This window comes from Dipodomys merriami, unplaced genomic scaffold (genome assembly GCF_024711535.1).
Source record: "Dipodomys merriami isolate MVZ:Mamm:240054 unplaced genomic scaffold, mDipMer1.0.p SCAF_7, whole genome shotgun sequence".
Taxonomy (NCBI): Eukaryota; Metazoa; Chordata; class Mammalia; order Rodentia; family Heteromyidae; genus Dipodomys; species Dipodomys merriami.
In genome coordinates, this window is record NW_027206290.1 from 24,269,652 (window position 1) to 24,282,356 (window position 12,705).

Consider the following 12,705-nt stretch of genomic DNA (forward strand, 5'->3'; position numbering starts at 1 on the left):
AAAGAAGCCGAGAGAATGTCCACTGGTCTTTGACTTTTACAATTTGAAGATATTTTAATAATTATCTACTATAGCTCTTCATTGTACATGAAAAAGATTTTTTAAAAAGCTCACTATTTTATAAGGTTAAGGAAGCATAATAAACTATAAATTATCCCAAATTTCTTTAATTAAAAAAAATCTTTTTTTTATTAAAGAGGGCAGCCTCTGACTGGTTCATCATTTCTTTTTTGGGGGGGGGTCCGGTTGTGGGCCTGAACTCTGGGCCTGGGCGCTGTCCCTCAGCTCTTCAGCTCAAGGCTAGCGCTCTACCACTTGAGCCACAGCATCACTTCTGGCTTTTTTCTTTTTGCTTATGTGGTGCTGAGGAATCGAACCCAGGACCTCAGGCATGCATGGCAAGCGGTCTACCATTGAGCCACCTTCCCAGACCCTGGTTCATCATTTCTGTAACCGTGATGGCACACAGTGGTTGTCAATAGCATTTGTTGAATGAATTAATGAATGATAGGATTTTAATATCCATGCTATAACTGTTAGCATTAGACATACAGAATTTTGAAGATGCTATGGAATTCATAGATCCTCACTCAGTCTTCCTCTCTCCTTTTGTCATTATCTTCCATCATTTGCCAACAAGTTCCCCATTTCTTCCAAAAGGAAAGAGAACAGAAAAGTTCATTTCAAAGGATATGATAATTACCTACCAACCACATTAAAATTTCTGCAGATGTAAATGAGCAATCTGTTGTTCTGCATTAACCCTCTCAAATATAAAACACCAAATGAGTTGGGCAGCAGTGGCTCATCCCTGTAATCCTAACTACTCAGGAGGCTGAGATTGGGAAGGTGGCAATTCAAAACTAGACAATATCTCCAAACTAACCAGAAAAAAACTAAGCTGGTGGTGTGGTTCAAGTGATAGAGCACCAAACAAGCAAGCAAGCTCAATCAGCGCATGATGTTTTGAGTTCAAACTCTAGTATTGGAGCATCACACTATTAATTTTAGAAAAATTATATAATGATCTCAGAATCATTATTGATATTCATCCCATGTATATCTTACATGGAGGCTTTTTCAGCCATATTCTGACTCAAAGTTATTTTGAAAAGTTTGAACGTGAACCTTTAAATCATCCTTCATGAAGTTCAGTTACATAGTTTCTTAAGAGCTTTCCTAACTCTATTGGATGAATGTAAACTAGGCTGTTAATTCTTCAGAGTGAAGAATTACTAGGTTCTCCCTAAGTCCCATGGAGTCTGGATGAGGCAATAAAGAAAAATAGTAAAGAAAAGATACACAAAAATATTTTTTCAGGGGGAGGGGGGAGGAGTGAAGAAGATGGGGGAAGGAAGAGATATTAGGAGAAAAATAAAGGAGAGGGTAACAATGGTCAACAAGAAATGTACTCATTGCCTTGCTGGTGTAACTTAACTCCCCTGTACAGCATCTTTACAATAAAATAAAATGTAAATATATATTTTTTCATACTGCTGTCATATCCTTGGTCTATGATATCATATGCAATTTCTGAGCTAATTAGAAGCTCTAATTCTCCTTCAACTATAAAACAAATATCTCCCCTTTAAAAAAGAGAGAATAACAGTTATACATTCCATTGCCCTAGAGCTTGTTAGCATCAGCAAATATGAGGAAGAGTAATGTGAAAGAAAAGTGTTAAAAACTTCATATTTATCTTTCACTGTAAAGCCCTATCTTTAAGATGTTTCCTTCCATTGCAAGCCAGTTTAAAATTTGAGGGAAGGAGCTGGGCACCAGTGGCTCACACCTATAATCCTAGCTACTCCAGAGGCCAAGATCTGAGGATTGAGGTTGAAAGCCAGCCCAGGTAGGTAAGTCCATTAAGACTCTCATCTCCAATTAACTACCAAGTAGCCAGAAGTAGAGGTATCCAAGTGCTAGAGTGCTAACTTTGAGCACAAAAACTCACACACACACACACACACACACACACACACACACACACACACACACACACACACATACACACACATACACACATACACACATATACACATACATACACACATATATGCACACATACACATACAGGTTTGAGGGAAAGAATTTCTTTGTTGCTGTGCTTTTCTGAAATGACACTGGCCACAACCTTTGGGATCTTCTTGCTGTTCTTCGTTAGGACCAAACTTCAAGCAGTGCATCTTGGGTGCATTCAGCCATATTCTGTTCTTGGTTGAAAACTCAGTTATTTCTATCTTAAAGTCAATACATTTGTAATGAGGGATCCCCTCATTTTGCAGCGGGGCCCCACAAAGTCTGCGGCCAGTCACCTCTAGACACATCTATCTCTAAGGCACTGCAAGGGCACTTGGAGAAATTCACATGCTTTTTCCATCTAACAGAAGCTATTTTAGGGGCCATAGGCTACTGAGTCAAGCCAGCTTAGACCTGCAAAGCCTACAATTCCATAAATTCTTCTCTCCTTTGTCAGGGTAAGAGATGGGGTGGAGAAGACTGGAAGAGGGGTAGCATCAAAAATATGTAATCCTAGCTACTCAGGACGCTGAGATCTGGGGATCACTGTTTGAAGCCAGCCTGAGCAGTAAAGTCCATGAGAGACTATTACCTCCAATTAACCACCAGAAAATTGGAAGCGTTGCTGTGGCTCAAAGTGGTAGAGTACTAGCCTTGGAACAGCATCCAGGCCCTGAGTTCAAGCCCCATAACTGAAAGAAAAAATAATTAAATTTATTTTTTTATACTTATCAGAGGCTTATGATTGAAGAGCCCACATCTAACTCCTGCCTTTCTAATTCAGGACCTCGAACCAGAGAGGCTAAGGTATGACAGATGAGATTTGGCTTAGACACATACGCCTATAGATCTCATCTTTACCATTTGCCAGGTTTGTTGCCTTGGATAAACTATTTAAACACTAATGGCGACTTCCCCCTTTTCTTCCTCTTCCTCCTTCTCTACCTCCTCTTCTTCCTCCTCTCCCCCTCCTTCTCCTCCTCCTCCTCTTTTGTACCATACTTTGGCTTAAACTCAGGTCCTGAACACTGTTCCATAACTTTTTCACTCAAGATTAATGCTCTACCACTTCTGTCTTTTTGACGGTTAGTTCCCACTTCCCAGTACTCATTTTGTTAAAGCTATGTTAGTTGTTCACCATTGGAATCCTTCCCTATGTATACCATATGTCAGAGAGTTGGAGGGGTTTTTTTTTTTTTCATTTTAAATGTAATTTCAAATCTTTACTTCTCCTTGAGAAAAGTATTATCTTCTTTTTTTTTTACTTCATTCCATTCCCTGGAATACAAAATAATACTATTTACTCCAGAAAAATTCATCTAAATGTGCAATGCCTGTAGACTGAAGACATGGGGTTAAAAATTGTTCTGTGCAGTTAGCATCACCAAATGATGTCGCTAAATTCCAAAGAGATACCTTCTTCCTGAGGGCATTTCACCTCAATTTTATTCAGAGCTATTTATCATCAGTTTTCGGTTGATGAACATTAATAAGTAATCTAGACATTTTCTCAAATTCTACCATCAAGGCTCACTCTGTCTCAACACTTTGGCATTGAAGCTTTGACTCAATGCCTTTGTTTGTTCCTGATTGCTGACAGAGCTTTTAACAGGAAATCACATGAAGAAAGGGAGTGGTGTGCCCAGCTTTGGAGCCAGTCTTCCTACCACCCTCCAAAAGTTCAATTCACTCAAAGCAAGTTGGAAGATTAGTTTGTAAGGCTCTGGCTCAAGGTGCTAATGCACACAAGGTCATTTTAATCTTTTCCAAATTTTTGTCATTGTAATATGGCTCAGCAATGCTTCCCAGAATAATGACATCAGCCCTGTTATTTAGTGAGCCTGCATTCCCTTTGAAATTGGCATCAGAATTTAGACTCAGTATTTTTCAAGATATATCATCCATTTCCTTTATTTCACAGTCCCAAAAAACTGAGACCAGATAATCATTTAAATGATTTGCTCACATCCTACAAGGTATTGCCAACAAATCTAGGACTAGACCTCATCTCCTAACTCCTGCTAGAGTTCATTTCATGGGGAAATAAAGCTACTCTGAAGCTTATTATGTAGTCTGTGTTCATGCAAAAAGACTGCCTCATCACGGAAAGACAAATAATGCATATTCTCACTTATAAATGATAGCTGTGGAATCAATGCCAAGCTTGGCATTGCTGGCTTACACCTGTAATTCTTTCTCCTTAGGAAGCTGAGTTCTGAGAATCATGGTTCAGAACCAACCCATGTAGGAATGTCCATGAAACTCTATCCTCCAATTAACCAAAAAAAAGCTAAAAATGGAGCTGTGGCTCAAGTGGTAGAGCACCAGCCTTGAGAGAAAAAAAAAACAAAGCTAAAGTACAGAACATTTAAGCCCTAAATTTAAGTCCCTGGCACAAAAAAAAATCAATTAGGGCAAAAAAGAGGGTTGAACATGTAGAGTAGGAGTCTTGTTAAAAAAAAAAAAATGATCCATTTGAATGTAGATAGTTAATCCAACCTGCAAAAACTTTACACTTCGTCTTGCAATCTTTCAGTGAAGCAGAAATTAAATCGAATGTGGTGATACAAACCTGTAATCCCAACACTTGGGAGACAGAGACAGAAGGATCATGAGTCCAAAGCCAGATGAAGCTACATAAAATGTCCCTGTCTAAAATAAACTAATAAAATAATATAAACCAAAGAAGAAAACTTTTTTATATAATTTAAATGGAGACAAGCATGTGGAGACACGTAAGTAAATTAAGTGGAGACAAATGAAGACCTGCATCAACAGGGCAAAGTTTCCCAGCATTCGCTACTCTGTAAAACTAGAGCTTGAGAGGCTTTAGCTCTGTGGCAGCATGTGCATGCAGTTGCCAACCTGCTGCTCACCTGTTAGCATGAGCAGCAGTCAAGCACGTAACTCCTCCACCTCCTGTTGGGCCACCTGCTCCAGCTTCTCTGAGTCTCAGGCCAGATGCACAGTCAGCTCTGTGGCAAGGCTGCCAGCCTTCTCCAGCAGGCCATACCCATCAATCAAGTTGCAGGCTTAGAGGCAAGGAGAGATTGATTCAGGGCCTGTGTTCTTCAGGATCTGTGTATGTGTTGTCTTCCCTTCCCCGTTGCCTGCTCTGCGAACTTAGAATTCCATTGCCAGATATGGAGACAAGAGCCTCTATAAATTGTGCAAAGAGCTCCATAATTACATATTGAAAATCCCTTTTTTAAAAAAAATTCAGGGCCTGGGAAGGTGGCTCAGTGGTAGAATGTTTGCCTTGCATGCATGAGGCCCTGGGTTCGATTCCTCAGCACCACATAAGCAGAAAAAGCAGAAGTGGAGCTGTGGCTCAAGTGGTAGAGTGCCGAACCCAGGCCTAGATTTCAGGCCCCCCAAAAAATTCATTCACAGTATATGTGTGCGTTGGTTTCTTGCATACTAATGAATCTAGTTATACATGTATGTGTATGTATGTGTGCCTCTCTGGAGAAAATCTTTTTTTGGTACAGATATTTGGTACCAGGAAATGAGATGCAACTGTCACTAAAAAGGGAGTGATGAGGACATGGGGAAACAGACAGAACTAGAAAGACCTGGAAAAGAATGCTGGTGGAGCTAAAGGACTTTGGGAAAAAAGTGCAAGTGAAGTCCTGGTGTACTTCAAGAAAATTTTTGCCAGGTGGCAGTGTGGCTCATGCCTATAATCCTAATCACTCAGGAGGCTGAGATCTAAGGATCTCAGTTTTGTTCAAATGGAGAAAAGGCCATGAGACCCTTATCTCCAATGAACCAGCAAAAAGGGATTTAAAAAGTGGAGTTGTGGCTCAAGTGGTAGAGCACCAACTTTGATACAAAACCAACAGAGAATGTGAGGCCCAGAAGTGGCACACATGGACACGCACGTGCACACACACACACACACACATGCACACACATATAAACAAGGGTTTCAGTGAAGAACAGATGACAGAACTATGTCACATCTGGACAATATGGATGTTATTTGGGTGTACAAAGAAATGTGTTCTCACATCGTAAAAAGACATGGAGGAGGCTTGGAGGTACAGCACTAGTGAAAAAGAGTCCATGTGAAAAGGTTTTGTACTGATGACTCCAACTCCATGATGCACTGAACAAGGCAAAACTAGGACATTTTAACTAACGTCTATACCAGTGGTTGCCCAGAAAGCGAGGAGATGGAGGGATGATTGCACAGAGGACTGGGAATTTAATGTACACTGTACTTGAGTTGAGCATAGTTCATTTTTGGAGGCATATTCACTGTACAAATGTACCAGGAAACTCATCCTTAGCAAGGAAGGCTCTGCGTGTGTGGGAAGCTGGTGGCAGATGGAAACTCTGCTTCCCATTCAGTTTTGCTGTGTAACTAAAGCAGCTCGAATTCATATATATTTATATGTAATATATACAGTATATATTTTATATATTGTATATAGTATATCGTGTAATATATATGTATAATGTTACATATGTACAAAATATTATCTATAATATTATCTATAATATAATATTAAAATATAGATAATAAAATATTATCTATAATATAATATCGTATCTATAATATATAATCATATATTTATGTTTATAGATATGTATTTAATAAATTATATAAATATATTTTTATAGTTTATATATTACTATATAATGATAATTAATATGTTATATAGGTATATATTAATATCTTATGTAATATGTGATTATATATTAATATGTTATACAGATTATATATTACATATATATATATATATATATATATATATATATATATATATCAAAGGAGCTAGATGTTGGCAGTTGATGCCTGTAATTCTAGTACTCAGGAGGCTGAGATCTGAGGATTGAGATTCAAAGCCAGTCCGGGAAGGAAATTTATGAGACATTTATCTCCAATTAACCAGCAAAAAGCCAGAAATGGAGCTGAGGCTCAAATGTTAGAGCACCAGGGGCTGGGAAGGTGGCTCAGTGGTAGAGCGCTTGCCTTGCATGCATGAGGCCCTGGGTTCGATTCCTCAGCACCACATAAGCAAAAAGAAAAAAGCCAGAAGTGATGCTGTGGCTCAAGTGGTAGAGTGCTAGCCTTGAGCTGAAGAGTTGAGGGACAGAGCCCAGGCTCAGAGTTCAGGCCCCAGGACCGGACCCCCAAAAAAAAAAAAAAAGTTAGAGCACCACCAGCCTTGAGTGAAAAAACTAAGGGACAGCATCGTGGCTCTGAGTTCTAGCCCCAGTACCAGCATAATTTAAAAAAAAAAAAAAAAGCGGCCTTTGTGGCTTCTGTCTAATGGCCCCCAGAAATAACTAAATAAATGATAACAAATAACTATAAATACAAATTTTTAAGGAAAGAAAAATAATGTAGTGAAAAGCTGGAGTAAAGGGCATATTTGTTACATAGCAGCCAAAACTTTAGCAATACTGCAGCTTGCAGAAATGGACAAAGTAGAAAATGTTTTTAATGAACTAGATGATCTAGCCAAGAAGGTTTCCATGCAAGGGACTAAACGTACCACCTTTTTCTCTTTCCTGCTTACAGAAAAATACGAGAGGAGAGAAGAGATGGACAGAAAAATATGCACGGAATTTTAAGAATCCAGGACTCACTGGATTCAAAAATGAAATTCTCATTGACAGCTCTTTCGAGCTTCTCAAATTAAGAAATGACTTCTAAGCTAAATGCAGTGAAGGTCTATAAGGTATTTGGTTAGACTTTGAGAAAGCCCTAAGGCTGAAGAAACCATTCAGACAAGGACCTCTATAGTTTCAAAACGAAATCTCATAAATTCACTCTTTCAAACAAAAGTTCTTGTGAGACTCTGTGTGGTAGTACTATTTTCCTGTGGCCTTTCAGGAAGATCCTGGAAAAGAGAGGCCTATGGGATGTGGAGCTATGGATCAAGTGGTAAAGCTCCAGCCTTGAGCAAATAAGTGATAGCACTCAGGACCTGAGTTCAAGCCCCAGTAGTGGCACAATATTTTACTAAGATTTTTATTGTTTTTTTACTGTACAGAAGAGGGGTTACAGTTACATGAGCAAGATGATGAGTATATTTCTTATCAAGCATTGTTGTCTCCTCCTTTGTTTTTCCCCTACCATCCCTTTTCTCCCATCTCTACAACTACACTCCCCACCCCCATGACACAATTTTTTTAAGTGGCCTGTGTATTTTTGTCTAGTAAAGTATAAATCTGTTCACTGAAAACCAACAAATTAAATAAATAAATAAATAAATAAATAAATAAATAAATAAATAAATAAAATGAGCATACTTTAGATCACAAACTATCACAGCCATGAAGCAAGGTTAGAAAACTATTCAGCTGTACGCAATGGCCATTTCTAATGAAAAAGGAAGACTTAGAAGATAAAGCCAAGAGCCCAGAGGGCATAGGTTAAGAACCTTAACAGAATTCTAATCAAGGAATTGGCAACAGACATTCCTGGCTGGATTTCAGAATTGCCATAGGCCAATAACCACAATTCTCTGTCTTTCAAAGACTGCGGTTTGCTATGTTCCTTTACCTTTTCTATAATTTAAGAGTACTGAGTGGAAGGGAGACAGAACTTGTCTCTGCAGTTCACAGGTTTTCAAATCTAGTGGTACCATTACATTAGTTGGCTTTCTTATTGCTAGGACAGAATGCCTGACATAACCAAAGCCAAGGGAAGAATTATTTTGTTCACACTTCCAGAAGTGTCAGTCCATCATGGCGGAGCGCTTGGTGGAGCATCCCACTTGGTGGTGGACAGGAAGCAGAGCAGGTCTGAGCTCACAGGGGCTTTCTCCTTCCACCTCCTCCCTTTGGTTCCACCTGGACTCCAGCTACACCCACATTCAAGGCAACTTTTTGCTCCACTGTTCATGAGAACACTCCCAGAAGTGTGTTGTCCTAATTGTCTAGGTGCTGCGGTATCCAGATATTGGATCTCCACATCTGATTCTGATGGTGCTGTTGGACTTTGATCCTTAGGGATCTTCATGAAGGAGATTTTTTTTTTCAAGTAGGAGGGACTTAAATCACTGCAGGCCAGAGGACAGACTTCAGTAATCAATCTGCAAAATGTTCTTCACCTCCAGTTACCCAGGTTTGTCCAATTCCTTCCTACAATGAATCAGGGCTGCTCCTATGTAACAAGTACAAAGACCAGCGTATAGGTTTGGTGATTAGGGCACAGAAAGTATTTCAGCTTTTTGTCTTGGTCTGTGAGTCCATTCAACTTGGGGAGAGCCAGCTATCTTACCACTGAGAAACTCAGACAGTTTCCATTATAAACCCCATTATAAGAGGAATCGTGAGTAAGCCACCTCGGACATGCCTCTTCCAGCCTCTGTCAAGATTTCAGACCAATGGCAGCCAGCCCCAGCTGACATGCGACAGAAATATCATGAGATGCTTCAGAATTCTTGACCCAGAGAACCATCACAGAGAATAAACAATTATTGCTCTATTAAACCACTCTATTTATTAGGGTGGTTTTTGACATTGGAGTAAATGCTGAACATATCAGGTTTGAAGAGTTAAGGATCATTATATTCAACACAATAGATGGAACCTTTCTGTTATGACTACCAACAGGATTCAGGCTCATAGGATAGTAAATAAAACTTAGAAGGATTTCAACATTAAAATTTTAACATAAAAGTTGACAGTGCTGGGCACCAGTGGCTCATGTCTGCAATTCTAGCTACTCAGGAGGCTGAGGTCTAAGGATTACAGTTCAAAGCCAGCCCCAGCAGAAAAGTCTATGAGACTCTTATAAACTATCAGAAAGCCAGAAATGACACTGTGGCCCAATTGATAGAACTAGCCTTTAAAAAAATAATAAAAGCTCACCTGGGAATGCAGCTTAGTGGTAGAGTGCTTGCCTAGCATGCATGAAGCCCTAGGTTCAATTCCTTGGTACCACATAAACAGAAGAAGCCAGAAGGAGTGCTGTGACTCAAATGGAAGAACACTAACCTTTAGCAAAAGAGTTCAGAGACAGTGCCCAGGCCCTGAGTTCAAGCCCCAGGACCAGCAAGGCTGAGGTAAGGAATTGAGTGTAATGGAAAGTTACTGGGGATTTCTAGACAGTGACCTTGAGAGATGTATGTGTACTGAGGTAAGACTCCTTTGCAGTTCCTATAATACAGTCAGACCTCTTCTATCATTCCAGTTTGTTTTCTGGAGATTGTATCTGCCTTTGTAGAAAGTCAAGCTCCTAACACTGTCATTCCACACAAACCCACACTTGTTCAAGAACTCCAGAGGTTTTCATAATTCAATCCCATTCCATTGGAGGCTCTGTTGTTTGCCCAAGTCCTGGGGAGAAGGGAGAGAGTGAAAGGGCTCTCATTCACTACTAACACCATAGCTGGCTTCACCCTAAACTACTGGGAGATAACTGTCCACTGCTAAAATAAGGCCCCGACGGGACATAGCTGAATCATGGCCATAGTGGTCCCTTGCTCTTGCATTTCAAGTTTGTTTCCCTCTAAATTTTCACGTACTGGGGCTGGGAGGGTAGCTGGTAGTGCATGCATGAGGCCCTGGGTTCAATTCCTCAGCACCACATACACAGAAAAAGCCAGCAATGGTGCTGTGGCCCAAGTGGTAGAGAGCTAGCCTTGAGCTGAAATGTTGAGGGACAGCGCCCAGGCCCAGAGTTCATGCCCCACGACCTACCAAAAAAAACAAAATTCACATATGCTTAGCCATTGCTCCTACAGAACCACTTCATGGCCAGCATGACTGGGTCTCAAAAGGCATTGACCACACACTGCTCAAAATCAGTCTCTCTGTCTTCCTTTAGTTATCAGCCCACATGCCATTCCAGTGTCATTCCATTAAAGCCCTAACACTTGGCTCTGAGACATCAATGTATTGACCCAGGCCTAGTTCCTAGCAAGTTCTCACTGAACATCATAATTACCATCATTTGACATTTCAGAACACATACCAAGTGGCAAGAAAGTTCTCCGAGTCATGGGCTAAGCATGTGTCCTGATTTCTAGATCTCAGGAGAGCATTGGAATTAAATTCTATCACCCTTCCTTTCTCATGGCAAGGACTGAAGACTGTCAAAAGGGCAAATGTTCTTGCTAGGTGATTATTAAAAGTGAGAATGGGTGAGTCACGGTTTCCCCGAGCAAGCTGAGCTGCATGTGTTATAAATAGGCTTTTTATATCGGTGAGCAAGACAGAGCAAGGCAACTGCACTGAGGGGGAAAGAAAGGACTGTTGAACATAAGATTTAAAAGTTCCACCGAACGTTTTAGAATAAGGGATGCTTCACCTTCTAAAAGATTGAGCGTGGTTTTGTTCAGTTAGCATTCAGTGCCTTCTCCCTAACCCTTCTGCCCACATTGGGCACGCTGGTGCTGACCATGGAAACTCTAGAAGACTGTACTGAGTCCTTCATGCCTGATACCTCTGCATTACGAACCACACAGGGGCCTGCAATGGAACAAGCTTCCTCAGAGGAGCCCGGATGCAGAGTTTGTAAACAACATTCTTTCCTTTCTTTAACCTTTCTTTTCTTTCTTTCTTTCTCTCGCTTTTTCGTACATTCATTCTCTATTTTAATTGCAATCTCACAGTAGGCCGTGATAACCCCCACAAAGCCTAACTCCTAAAGATTTACCATGGGGGCAGAGGAATGTCCTAGAAAGCTCATCCTCTCCCTTTTCTCCCCTTCCTCCACCTCTTCCTCTTCCTCCTCCCATCCCCTCTTCTCCTCCTCTTCTTCCTGTCTTCCTTCTCCTCCTCTTCCACTTCTTCCTCCTCTTCTGCTTCTTCCTCCTCTTCTTCCTCCTCTTCCTACTCTTCTTACTTCCTTTTCCTCCTTCCCTAATCCCTCCTCTTTCCTATTTTTCCTCCCTTTTCTTCCACCACTTCCTCCTCCTCCTTTTCCCCTCCTCTTCCTCTTCTTCTTCCTCTTCACTTCCTTTCTTCCTCCTACCCCTTCTTCTCTTCCTCCTCTTCCTCCTCCTTCTCACTTCCTCCTCCTCTTCTTCCTCTTCCTCTTCCTTCTCTTCTTTCAGAAAGGCCATGCCCTTAGGCCGCTAACTCCTTAAGTACACCCCAGACCACTGGATTCCTAATCAACCTTAACTCCCCACTTTGACCCATGTGCTGTACTATGAATTCTTGCTCCCTGCACCCTGGCCCTCCTTCCCCCACCCCAAAGCCTTTTGGGCCACCAAGTTGCTGACAACCCCGGAACCAAACCATCACTTCCCTTTGTCTAGAGTATTTCACTGGGTTTCAGTAATAAAGCTGCCTTGGTAACCAAGAAAGCCCTGCTATCATCAAGTGTGACCGTGGGTGTCTGTCAGTCACACGGAAAGAAAGAACATTCTGGAAAGTAGCCTGTCATGTAATGAGGTTTCCTCTGTAGGTAGCTGGCTGCCTTCCCCCACGCCCTGGTGAGGAGCACTGTCCTGCCTGATCACTGGGGTCTTTGCACCTGCCATCCTCCCGTCTCGCCCTCTGAGTCCACAGGACTGCTGGCTGGATTCCTGTGTCTCCAGTCTTCTGTCCTCCCACACCGGCGACAGCAACTGACCCTGCTACCAGCGGGCGGTTGGCAGACAAAGAATGGGAGGCCTCATGTTCCAGAAGGGGTCTTAGATTTCAGGAAATAGCTGGGAGCTGCAAGGGAAACACTGGGGGCCGGCACCTGGTGAACAGCTGAAGGCACGCTGG